The sequence below is a fragment of the Ochotona curzoniae genome, unplaced genomic scaffold (genome assembly GCF_017591425.1).
Source record: "Ochotona curzoniae isolate NIBS_2020 unplaced genomic scaffold, NIBS_Ocur_1.0 scaffold_4506, whole genome shotgun sequence".
Classification (NCBI taxonomy): domain Eukaryota; kingdom Metazoa; phylum Chordata; class Mammalia; order Lagomorpha; family Ochotonidae; genus Ochotona; species Ochotona curzoniae.
This window is the reverse complement of record NW_024467119.1, coordinates 44,028,802-44,039,175: the sequence shown is the minus strand read 5'-3', so window position 1 is coordinate 44,039,175 and position 10,374 is coordinate 44,028,802. Positions and strand designations below refer to the sequence as shown.

General features: G+C 37.4%; 1 non-coding gene across 1 annotated transcript; it reads right to left on the bottom strand.

Moving 5' to 3' along the window:
- Positions 1–9,874: 9,874 nt before the first annotated feature.
- LOC121147617 lies at positions 9,875–9,982 on the bottom strand. The gene has a single exon (XR_005882435.1). It is a non-coding gene; the product is annotated as a U6 spliceosomal RNA (small nuclear RNA).
- Between the last annotated feature and the right edge of the window lie 392 nt (positions 9,983–10,374).

The window sequence follows — 10,374 nt, the reverse complement described above, 5'->3', positions numbered from 1 at the left end:
AGTAACTTTAAGATCCTTGAAGAAGGACCAAGAAGCTGCATTTATCTTTCAGCGCTTATTTCCCCAAGCAAGTAGGGGAACTGATAAACCTGTATTCCTCAATTATCTCAAGTAGAAGAAAGATTACATCGGGAAGGAAACTGGTAGGGAGATAATAGAAAGGCCAGAAACATCTTTTTTTCCCTTTTCTCCTTAATCAAGCAATGGCAAAACTTTGCCAGTTTCTTAACTTAAAGCTTTGTCATGGGGAGATCTTTATTAAAATAACTAGAAACATGACTGATCTGACAGATAAGAATTACTAAGCAGAAAATAAATTCCTTTTAGAAATATGATTTTCTGGGCCTGGCACAATAGACTAGTGGCTGACGTCCTCACCTTGTATGTGCTGTGATCCCATATGTGTGCTGTTTCATGTCCATGATATTCTACTTTCTTTCCAGCTCCCTATTTGTGGCCTGGGAAGGCAGTCAAGGGCGGCCCAGAGCCTTGGGACCCTGCAACAACATGGGAGACCCAGAGGAGGCTCCTGCTTTCTGGCTCCTGGCTTCATCTCAGCTCAGCTCAGCTCTGGCTTTTGTGACCACTTGGGGATGAACCAGCAGATGGAAGATCTTCTCCTCTGTTGCTCCTTCCCTGTGTAAATATGACTTTCCAATAAAAAATCTTTAGAAAATATATGATTTTTTTAACAACATGTAATTGTTTTATATATATATATATGTATATATATATATATATATATACATATATATGGTACATTGTGATATTTAAATACACATAGAAATGTGTATTTATCAATTCAGAGGATTAGCATTTTCATCTCCTTATCGTTTCTCTATGTTTGGAGACTTTGTTATTTTTTTCTTCCAATTCTTCATAAATACAAAATAGGTTACTGTAAACTATAGTCACCTGACTTTAGAGAACCTAGAACTCATTCTTTATATTTAACTGAAGTTGAATATAGATTATTCAACCTACATGTCTTCCTTCCTGATGGATTCCTTTTAAATGGATATAGAGGGAAAGTCTTTAAAAGGAGGGTATGGAATGACAGAAGGCTAGTTCACTTTACATTTACCTTGAAAGAAGAATTTGGGAAGGAAGTTCTCAGATTGTTGATTTAATTTTCCATTGATTCAGATTTTCTCTGAGCAGCCTAGATCAGCTGCATTGTGGGACATACTGCATTTGAAGAAGCAGTTCTAGAGGTAGGCCCATGTGGTGGGACAGCTCGTTTCCTTTTTTGGAGAATCTCGCTTGTGTGTTATGACATCATTCTTTATAAAGGTAGAGATAGATTATTGTGCACATATAACATAATGAATTTATATGAGATATAGTGACTATCCCATGAGTGAAGGAACAAGACGTAATTTGGAGTTGGAGCCTAGAGTGATTTATGAAGGTCATTGTCTTACAAGTTCAGATGCTTTCCATATGGCGTTGGAGGAACCCCCTTATGTACTGTATGTATAAAACATATGTAGCAAATTAGTTTCACTTGCTTTTTTTCCCTCTAAATATGTTTTGGTTTAAAAATGACAGTGTCTTTTGTTTATCTGGTCTGTAAAATACTATAGATTTTTTTCCCCCTATGAGTAAGGTTATTTGTTAATAAGGACTGAGAATTTTTAAAGGAAACAGAGAATTGAGTGTGAGCCCCTTTGACACAGGGCTTGCTTGTGCATTTGGTGCCAGAGTCTTCCATCTCATTGGATTTATGACTTGACTTCTGTATCACGCTTAACTTGAGTATACTCAGCAGTGTGACCTTGTCTAGCAAGAGGACAAATGGGTTGTTCATTTTCCAGCTGCGGTGTATTATGTTTCTATTTAATTGCACTTTCAAATAGATGTGAAGATGCAACTACTTCTACTTAAGCGAAATTCTTCAACTTAAAAAAAAAAACATGGAGAGTGGATTAGGAGTGATACTTAAAATTGTTTTTTTTTTTAACCTAGAATAATCTCTTGTTTACCTAATCATCCATCCTTTAATAGATTTTTCTTTACATCATTGCTTTAGATGTGAGGCAAAATGAACATATCTTTGGGCTCTAGTCTAGTTTTTATAACGTTTTTGGAACTGACTTGGCTAAGCTTCCCCACCCCTGAATTTCTGGCATACATATTCCATTTTAAATTAATTTTTTATTTGTTATTTCACTTGAAAGTCAGAGTTACAGAGAGAGGGGCAAAGACAGAGAGATCTTCCAGCCGCTGAATCACTCCCCAAATGGTTGTGATGGTCAGAGCTGTGTCAGCCTGAAGCTGGGAGCCAAAATCTTCCTCTGGTTTTCCCATGTGAGTGCAGGAGCCCAAGGCTTGGGCCATCTTTCATTGTTTTTCCAGGCTATAAGCAGGGAGCTGGATTGGATGTGGAGCAGGCAAAACTCAAATCGACACTCATATTAGATGTTGGTGCTACAGCCAGAGGATTAGCCTGTTATGCCAGTATACAGGCCCCACACATACTCCATTGTCACACTGGAAAGTATGAATAGTTTCAAAAGGATAATTTTGGGGCTGGTACATTGCCTCAACTGACTAATCCTCCACCTCCAAGTGTATCCTCTCATGTGGGAGCCAATTCCTATCCCTACTGCTCCACTTCCTTCCCTTCCAGCCCTCTGCTTATGACCTAGGAAAGTAGCAAAGCATGGACTTGGGAGCTCTCCTGGTTTTAGATTGGCCTAGCTCCAGATCAGTTCCCCTCCAGCCATTGTGGCCATTTGATGAGTAAACCAGAGGATGGATGATCTTTCTGTCTATCTCTCCTTGTCTCTGTGATCTGCCTTTCTGATAATAAAATAAATTTTTAAAAGGATAATTTCATATTTCATTTGAAAAATTTGTAGTACACTTTAACCAATTGTAAATTCACTGGGCTATTAGAAAACGAATACTGGAAGTCATTGGAGATATATATAACCTCAAAGCAAGACGTTGCATAAACATTTTTGTTGGAGAAGAGTTTCCTCTGTTATTAAATGCCTGTCTGGCTGGATAGTACTTGACTTGTATCTCATTTATAGCAGCTCTCAAAATTGAAATATAGATATCATAATGTTTTCACAATTTTATAAACTCTAAGTAACATATTACAGTGGTGTTAACTTTTTTCTAGACCCTGATTTGAAAACCTCGGTTTGAAGTTACATATTGCAATAGTGTTCCATGGTTACTAGCTTCAAAAATCTGCTTTAAAGTCCTGTTTATAAATCCTGATAATGTGTGCTTGAAAAATATTCCTTGTGGACAAAAAAATAAAGCCTAGGAAATATATGAGCTTTTCTTTTTTTTTGGGCCAGAACATAGTACCTAGAAAAAAATTACATATTGTGATGGGGGGAATATTGTGACTTAAGCATAACACTTTTAAGTTAATAATCCCCAGATTTAATAAAAAAAATGAATATACACACCCTACAATTCAGCAATGATATGAGGATATCATGAGGATTGAATTTTGCCAGCACATTTTAGCAATGTGTTTTGGGGCTCCAGTGCAGTACCAACAGATTGATACTGTGCCTTAATTTCCATGTGCCATCTAGGATCTGTGCTACAGAATGAGTTATTTTCTTATGTCTGGAAAAGGAAAGAAGAATGGCTTCAGGAAGACTGTAACAACTGTCTTGACAACCAGCTTCCTTGCTAATGTTTTCCTGTGGATAAAGAAGCAGTACCTGCCCTTGAAACGGTCATTTTCTTTCTTTCCAAAATGCTGCAATTCATCTGACTTAATGGAATCTTCCCTTCATGAAGGCAGGCAAAGTTTTATCTCAGCATTAATCTTCTGCTGCTTCTTCATTCTTCTTCTAACAGACAGGGCCACAGTAATTTCATGCGAGCTGCACTTGAATGATCTGGATACTTGGGATACTTCTTCCATTCTGCCTGTGGTACATAGTATATCTCATGTTCATGGAATCCTGGTGGGCTTTGAAGACTGAACAAGAATGGAAAAGATTCTGAAGGGAAACACTACTGGAGTCATGGTTACCTTGGGGTTGAGCTCATCCTCAGGTGAGTTCATCCACTGCCTAGCCCAGCCACCAGCAGCCATATTCACAATCATTGCCCATCCTGAGAACTTCCAGTATGTCTCAGTGCACCCAACCCTGGATAGGCAGTCAGAAATAGATTTTCTTGGAGTGGTCATAGGGATGAAAATAGCAAAGAAAGGAAGATGTGAAATGCCATTTCTGGAGTTCTGAATTGCTCACACGAAACCAACCAACCAACCAACCAACCGTAGTGACAATAAAATGCAGGGATTGGCATGCCTGACCCCCACTTTGCTGAGAGGCAGAACTGTCTAGATCTTAAGAAGGGCTTCAATCTCAGATTCTATTTTGGTCATTCTCAGCATGCACTCAAAAGGAAAGCCAATGCCTGTTTGACCTGGTTTATCCCTTAAAGTTAACAAAATGCTTTTCTGGATTCACAAATTATTAAAGTAATACAAGGAAAGTATGCTAAACAAATTTGATATCATGGCTAGAATTTTATCACTGTTACTTTTTTTCCCTCCCACAAATTTATCTTCGGTGAGTTATATCATACTCATAATAATGAAATTCCCCTATTTCTCATGCAGAATGCTAGGTTGCAATATGTCTGAGTGATATACAACTCTCTTCTCCTTGATGATCTTCTAATTGCATGGAGAAGAGAGACATACTCTTTTCCTTTTTCTTAAAAATGTATTTGTTTTAAAGGCAAAATTACAGAGAAGAGACAGATAAATGGAAAAATAGAATGTCTTCCATTCACAGGTTCACTCCCCAATTAGTTACAACAACTGAAGCCAGGGGCTTGCATCTCCTAAATGAGTATCAGAGGCCTAATTTTTGGGCCATGTTTTGCTGCTTTTCCACATGGACTGAAACTGGAACTGGAACAGCTGGACTCGAATGGATACTCATATGGGATTCTGGCATCACAAGTAGCTACCTAACTCATTTTGCCACATGCTGAATTTCTCAAACAGGACTTCATTTTGTCGGGGAGGAGCAGTAAGAATTAGCACTGAATGACAGTGAATTGAAGCAATGATTGAAATTTCTTTTGCATTTCTTAGTCTAATCAAATGACATTTTATTCACCTTTATATTTTAAAAGAAACTTTATTTATTTAACTTTCTGTCATACAGTTTCATAGGCTCAAGGATTTCCTCTTCGAACTTCCCCCTTCTCCCTGCCCCGCACTGATTTACCCTGTGTTATTGCAATAGTATAATGCAATGGTTTGAATACATGTATCATGAACTATATATTCTACTCAATATTTTCCCAGTTTTTGTGATGGTATTGAATGATGATTATAGGGAAGATGTGCCATCTTTGAAAGTAGGCTTAAATCTCAGCTTGTAAACAGTGAAAATTTCTGAGTTTAAGCTTGTTCATTTGCATAGCAGAGTGACATACTTTCAGTACTTGGTTGTTAGGAGAGGCAGGGAATGCGTCCTAGGTGCCAGCACCTACCTAATGATATGGGAATTCTCTGCCACATCCAACTAGGTGGTGCTGCAGCCTGTTTATGGGCACTGAGTGACAGGGAATGTGCTTTCCAGCAATGGGATAGTCATGACTGGAAAGAAACAGGGATTTAAGTATTGCTAGCTCCAAGAGTAATTATGTACCAAGGCATAATGTGCACAATAGTATTTCTGCAAACTGGGGAATTTGCCAACTTTCCGCTAAAATGTTCTTACTCTTACCTGTAGTCGTTAGGATATGCCTTTCTTCGTGACATTATGGAATAAGTAGTCAAGCACCACAGGAGACGGAGGTGTTTCCTGTTTTTCTTTGGGGGTAATGAGGAGGTCCAAGTCCCTCTGCTAGTTAGCAGTAGACCAGGGAGAACCCACATGTACTAGACTTGGAGGTCTTTATGGCCCCAGGCACCTGGCTGAGCTTGCTGCTGCTAATCTATGGGATGTTTGGGTGCCTTCCTTCTAGTGTGCTCACAATACTTCAGCACCATTTTCTGCATGGTGATGATAATTATTACTATGGTTGTCTATTTTCTTTGTATTCTTACTGGACCTTTATTATTTTTTTCTTCTTAAGTTCTCAAATCAGTGTCTTTACTGGACAGATATTTTTCCAAAGTGGCCTTTGTTGCTCACTTAGATTGAAAACATTCATCGTCTTTGAGGCTATGCTTGAAAATAAAATTTTGTTCATTTTTTTTCAGTAGACTTATTTTTTCCCCCTCGCAGCTGGCTTTGTTTCTCATCAATTTTTAAAAGCATGTCCCTTTTCACTTGTTGTGTGTTAATGTTTTTCAGAAATGTTTATTAACTGGATCAATTTTTCCACTCCTTTCAACACTAGAAAACAAAAACAAGTTGAATCATGTCAAAAGCAAGTAGTCTGTTGGGGTAAAACAAGCATAGTGCTCTCTCTGGATATAATTTGAAAAATTGAGGGGTGTATCATTTTGTGAATTCTATAGGGACTGGTTAAATACCACAAGGGAAGGGGATTTGTTACATAAAAATCCAAATACAAAACCTTGTAGTTTTTGTCCTTTAAATTTGGAGTACATATAGTGAAAGTGATGCATTGGGTGAAATTTTTATGCTGGCTTGTCAGATTATTAATCACATCATCTGTTGTTCATACAAAATTATTTTAAGATTTGTTGCTTTTTATAGCTTTAGTTCTTTAAAATTTTTTTTAACATATTTTATTTTGCTTTATGAGATAGCTCCGCAGGTTCTGGGGTTGCCATGTCCTCCCCCAAGATCTCTCCTTTGCCTCATTGAGTTCCACTCTAATTTTACAATGGATACCTTTCCTGGATAGTCACAAGTCCATTGTGTTGTTGTTGAAGATTTTTTGCTTTTTAAAATACAGAATAAACCAATATCCATATATAAAATGAGTTCCCTTATAACATATCACTAAATTATTGTTAAATATCTGAGTGTGGTGGTAGGTCCCTCTCTCAGCATTTTCACATATCTGATTGAGAAGATGTCTTTACTGTGTAAACATGCCTTGAGGACAAACACTCACCTAGGAATAACTTTAGAAAATGTCCAACAGGGATCTAGAAAAGGGTTATTATAAATTATGATTAAGCCTCTGCTGATCCATTGAAAGCTGTTTACCATGTGTTTTCTGATATTTCCTTTATGGACATTTATATATATTATTATATGTGTTATATACACTTAAAGGGTATTTATTTCCTGCAGTCCTATTATTCTGATAATTTTAGGGTTATTTCTCATATAGTTCCTTCCTATTGAAAGCAGTGAAAAAAGAAAGTGGGGAACATACAAAAATAATTCAGAGAACCGTTAATGTTAGCTTTTCTTCAAGATTGTTTTCCAAGTTTCCCAAAATGTATTTGAAAATTCATAAAAGACTTTCTAGATGAATTGAGAGGCTGCTTTAGAAATTTGTGATGGTTCTACATTCACATCTGTGTACTAAAGGGATGCAGAATGGCCTTTTTCATGTGTATTAAGGTCAAAAGGAGAGGTGAGTATGATTTACTCTGTCTTAATCTGAAGGCCATGCTTGCTTTTGGATCATCAAATACTGAAATCCTACCTGGTGCCCAGGGAGGTGAATAGAAAGCTTTTGGTGAATTGTTTTCAACGAGTCTCTAAAGAATCCTGCACTTTTTATGATTTTCCACATATTTCTGGGGTAGATTCTTCAGAGTTTGATGAGGTCGTGCCATATAATCTACTTGATCAGAGGTTCTGCACTTCCTCCTTGGGTGTGAGGTCTTGAATCTTGATTTCCATTTTGAAGTTAGGAGAATGTCTTCCTAGCTCTCTTCATGGAGTAGCTGCATGAAGTGTGAGAGTGCAGCTCCTTTGTTGGCTCTGAAACAGCAAAATCCAAGCCACTATTATCCTGTGTAATGCAGAAGAGTGCCTTTGGTTTGTTATAGTCGTTTACTGCTTTCTTTTGCATTCTGCTGGCTATTGCTGCCATTGCTACAGGGGTAGGAAGTACTGAGTGTGCATGTGTTCTGGCCTCCTTCTTGTGGTGTTACTTCTCTTAGTTTACTTATATGTATTCCTTCATTCATGTGAATTGAGGTAATCCTTGACATAGTTTCATAGCCCTTGAAGGGTTCAATTAAAGACCCTCCTTAATTATGACTCTAACTCTCACAGTAACTTGTAGTCCCTTGGAATGAAGCTGAAACCAGTTTCTGTGGCTTATGCGGTCCCTGCATGATCTCTCTGGTCTCCGCCTCCTCCTTTGATCACTGTGAAGCATTTTTCTTCTTGTTCGCTTTTGTTCTGACTCCTTGGCCTTGCTATTCCTTCAGTAAGGCTGCCACATATCAGCTCAGTCCATTTGCACCAGCTGTTCCCTGCTGTGTGGAAAGCTTTGCTGTCCTCCTCTGCTCCTATAGATCTTCCCTGCTATTTCTTGTTGTTCTGGGTTCAGTTTTAGATTATCCCCTTGTTGGACAATCTTTTCTCCCATTTCATGTGTGTTTCTCATCCCATTCTTTGTTTTCTACATGATCCTGTTTTCTTTTGTTAGCTTTCACTAAGCTTCATTACAAAGGAAGGTATCTATCTTGTCTTGTTTAAAGCTGACTATCTAGGCACTTAGAAGAGTATCTAGTGTTTTGTAGAAAATCAGTAATTCTATTTTAGTAGAATGTGTGAATCAATGAATGTTAGTAGATTAATTTAAAGATACTGTAACTTCTATCATGGAAATAAATTTCTAATAATGCAAAATGTATTTCTTCTGTTGTAAAAGCGTCTTATTTTTCACCCAACATTTATATAAAAAGTTGTCTTATTTTGTTTTTTTTTCTTATACAACATAGCACTCCAAAATTCAATGGCACAAAACAGCCCTTTATTACTACTCGACATTCTGAGCATTGGCTGGGGATCAGGGTGAGGGATTCTTTTGCCAGGACCTTGGTGTATGTGTTGGGGAGGGGAGTGTTGCTAGAACATCCAAAGCGGCTTTGAGATTTCCCCAAGTGACTTCCTGTATAAAGGAAGTCATGCTCCTTACATAACGGTCTGAGCACACGAAATTACAAATCATAATCTTCTGGAGTCCACCATCACCTTTCCCACATCTTATCTGTCAGAACAATCAAAGGCCAATCTAGAGTCAAGATGGGAAATGCCTCGATGGGATCAGTAGCAAAGATGTAGAAATATTTGTATTTTACCACAAGAATGTTTTTCTTTTTCCAGAAGGAAATGAAAATGTGACTTCTTAAAAATCTCATATTTACTCCATCCACATACAAGACAAGAAGGTGTTTGTAATTTTAGGCAGGGATGTGTGGTGTGCAGTGCTGCTTGCAGTCAGGAGTATTTCATAGATGGCCAGCGTACCTGCTGCATGGTTGACAGATTCAGAGGTTCTCTCCAACTGTGCAGCTCTTGACTGAAAGGAATTTGTATCTGTCTTGCCAGATCTACAGTGGTTGGTGTAGATGACATGAAAATGATAGCAATCCATTCCTCCACTAAAGAAAATTAATACTTTGAATAGCTCTATGACATTTCAGTAAATGCTTTTTACATAAGGAAGTTTCAATGATCAACAAATTGTATTTAATTCCATGGTTAATTGCCATTTATAATCTTATTAACATTTTATTTATTTGAAAATAAAAGTGATAGGAGAAGGAAAAAGGAAGGGAACGGGACATTTATGTTTCCTCTCCGGTTCACACCCCAAATGCCCACAATAGTCACATTTATGGGTTTTTACATTTTATGTAAGTTAAGAAAAACTCTGATAATCAATACAAAATAGTTCTGATGAGGATAGACATGTAGAAGAATTACAATAGAATTTGGAATCCAGAAATAAATCCATACATTTATAGTTAGAAATTTAAAAAAATATGGAACACCTCATGAATTTGCATGTCATCCTCGCACAGGGGCCATGCTAATCTTCTCTGCAAATATTTATTAAAACAGGAATTGAAAGAGAGGGAGCTGTTATCACCTGGCAGTTGCTGGGGCTATGTTCATGAATAACTGATACAGTCCCACAAAATTTTTTCCTATAAATGGTAATTTTATTAAACTTTTTTAAAAAGATATTATTTAAAAGACAAGAAGAGACAGAGATAATTAATTTGCTGGTTCACTTCCAAGCTGTCTACAAGGTGGGCCTGGGCCAGGCCAAAGCCATGAGCATGGAATTCAATCTATATTTCCCTTATCAGTGGCAGTGACCTAAATATTTGGCTACCACCTGATGACTCCTAGGGCACACATTAGTTTTGGTGTTGAAAAATTGTAAGTCCATTTCAGAAATTCCTAGAGGATAAAGAATTAATATACCCAAATTGATTCCCAAGTTAGAAATTTTTTGCTTTATTTAGTATTG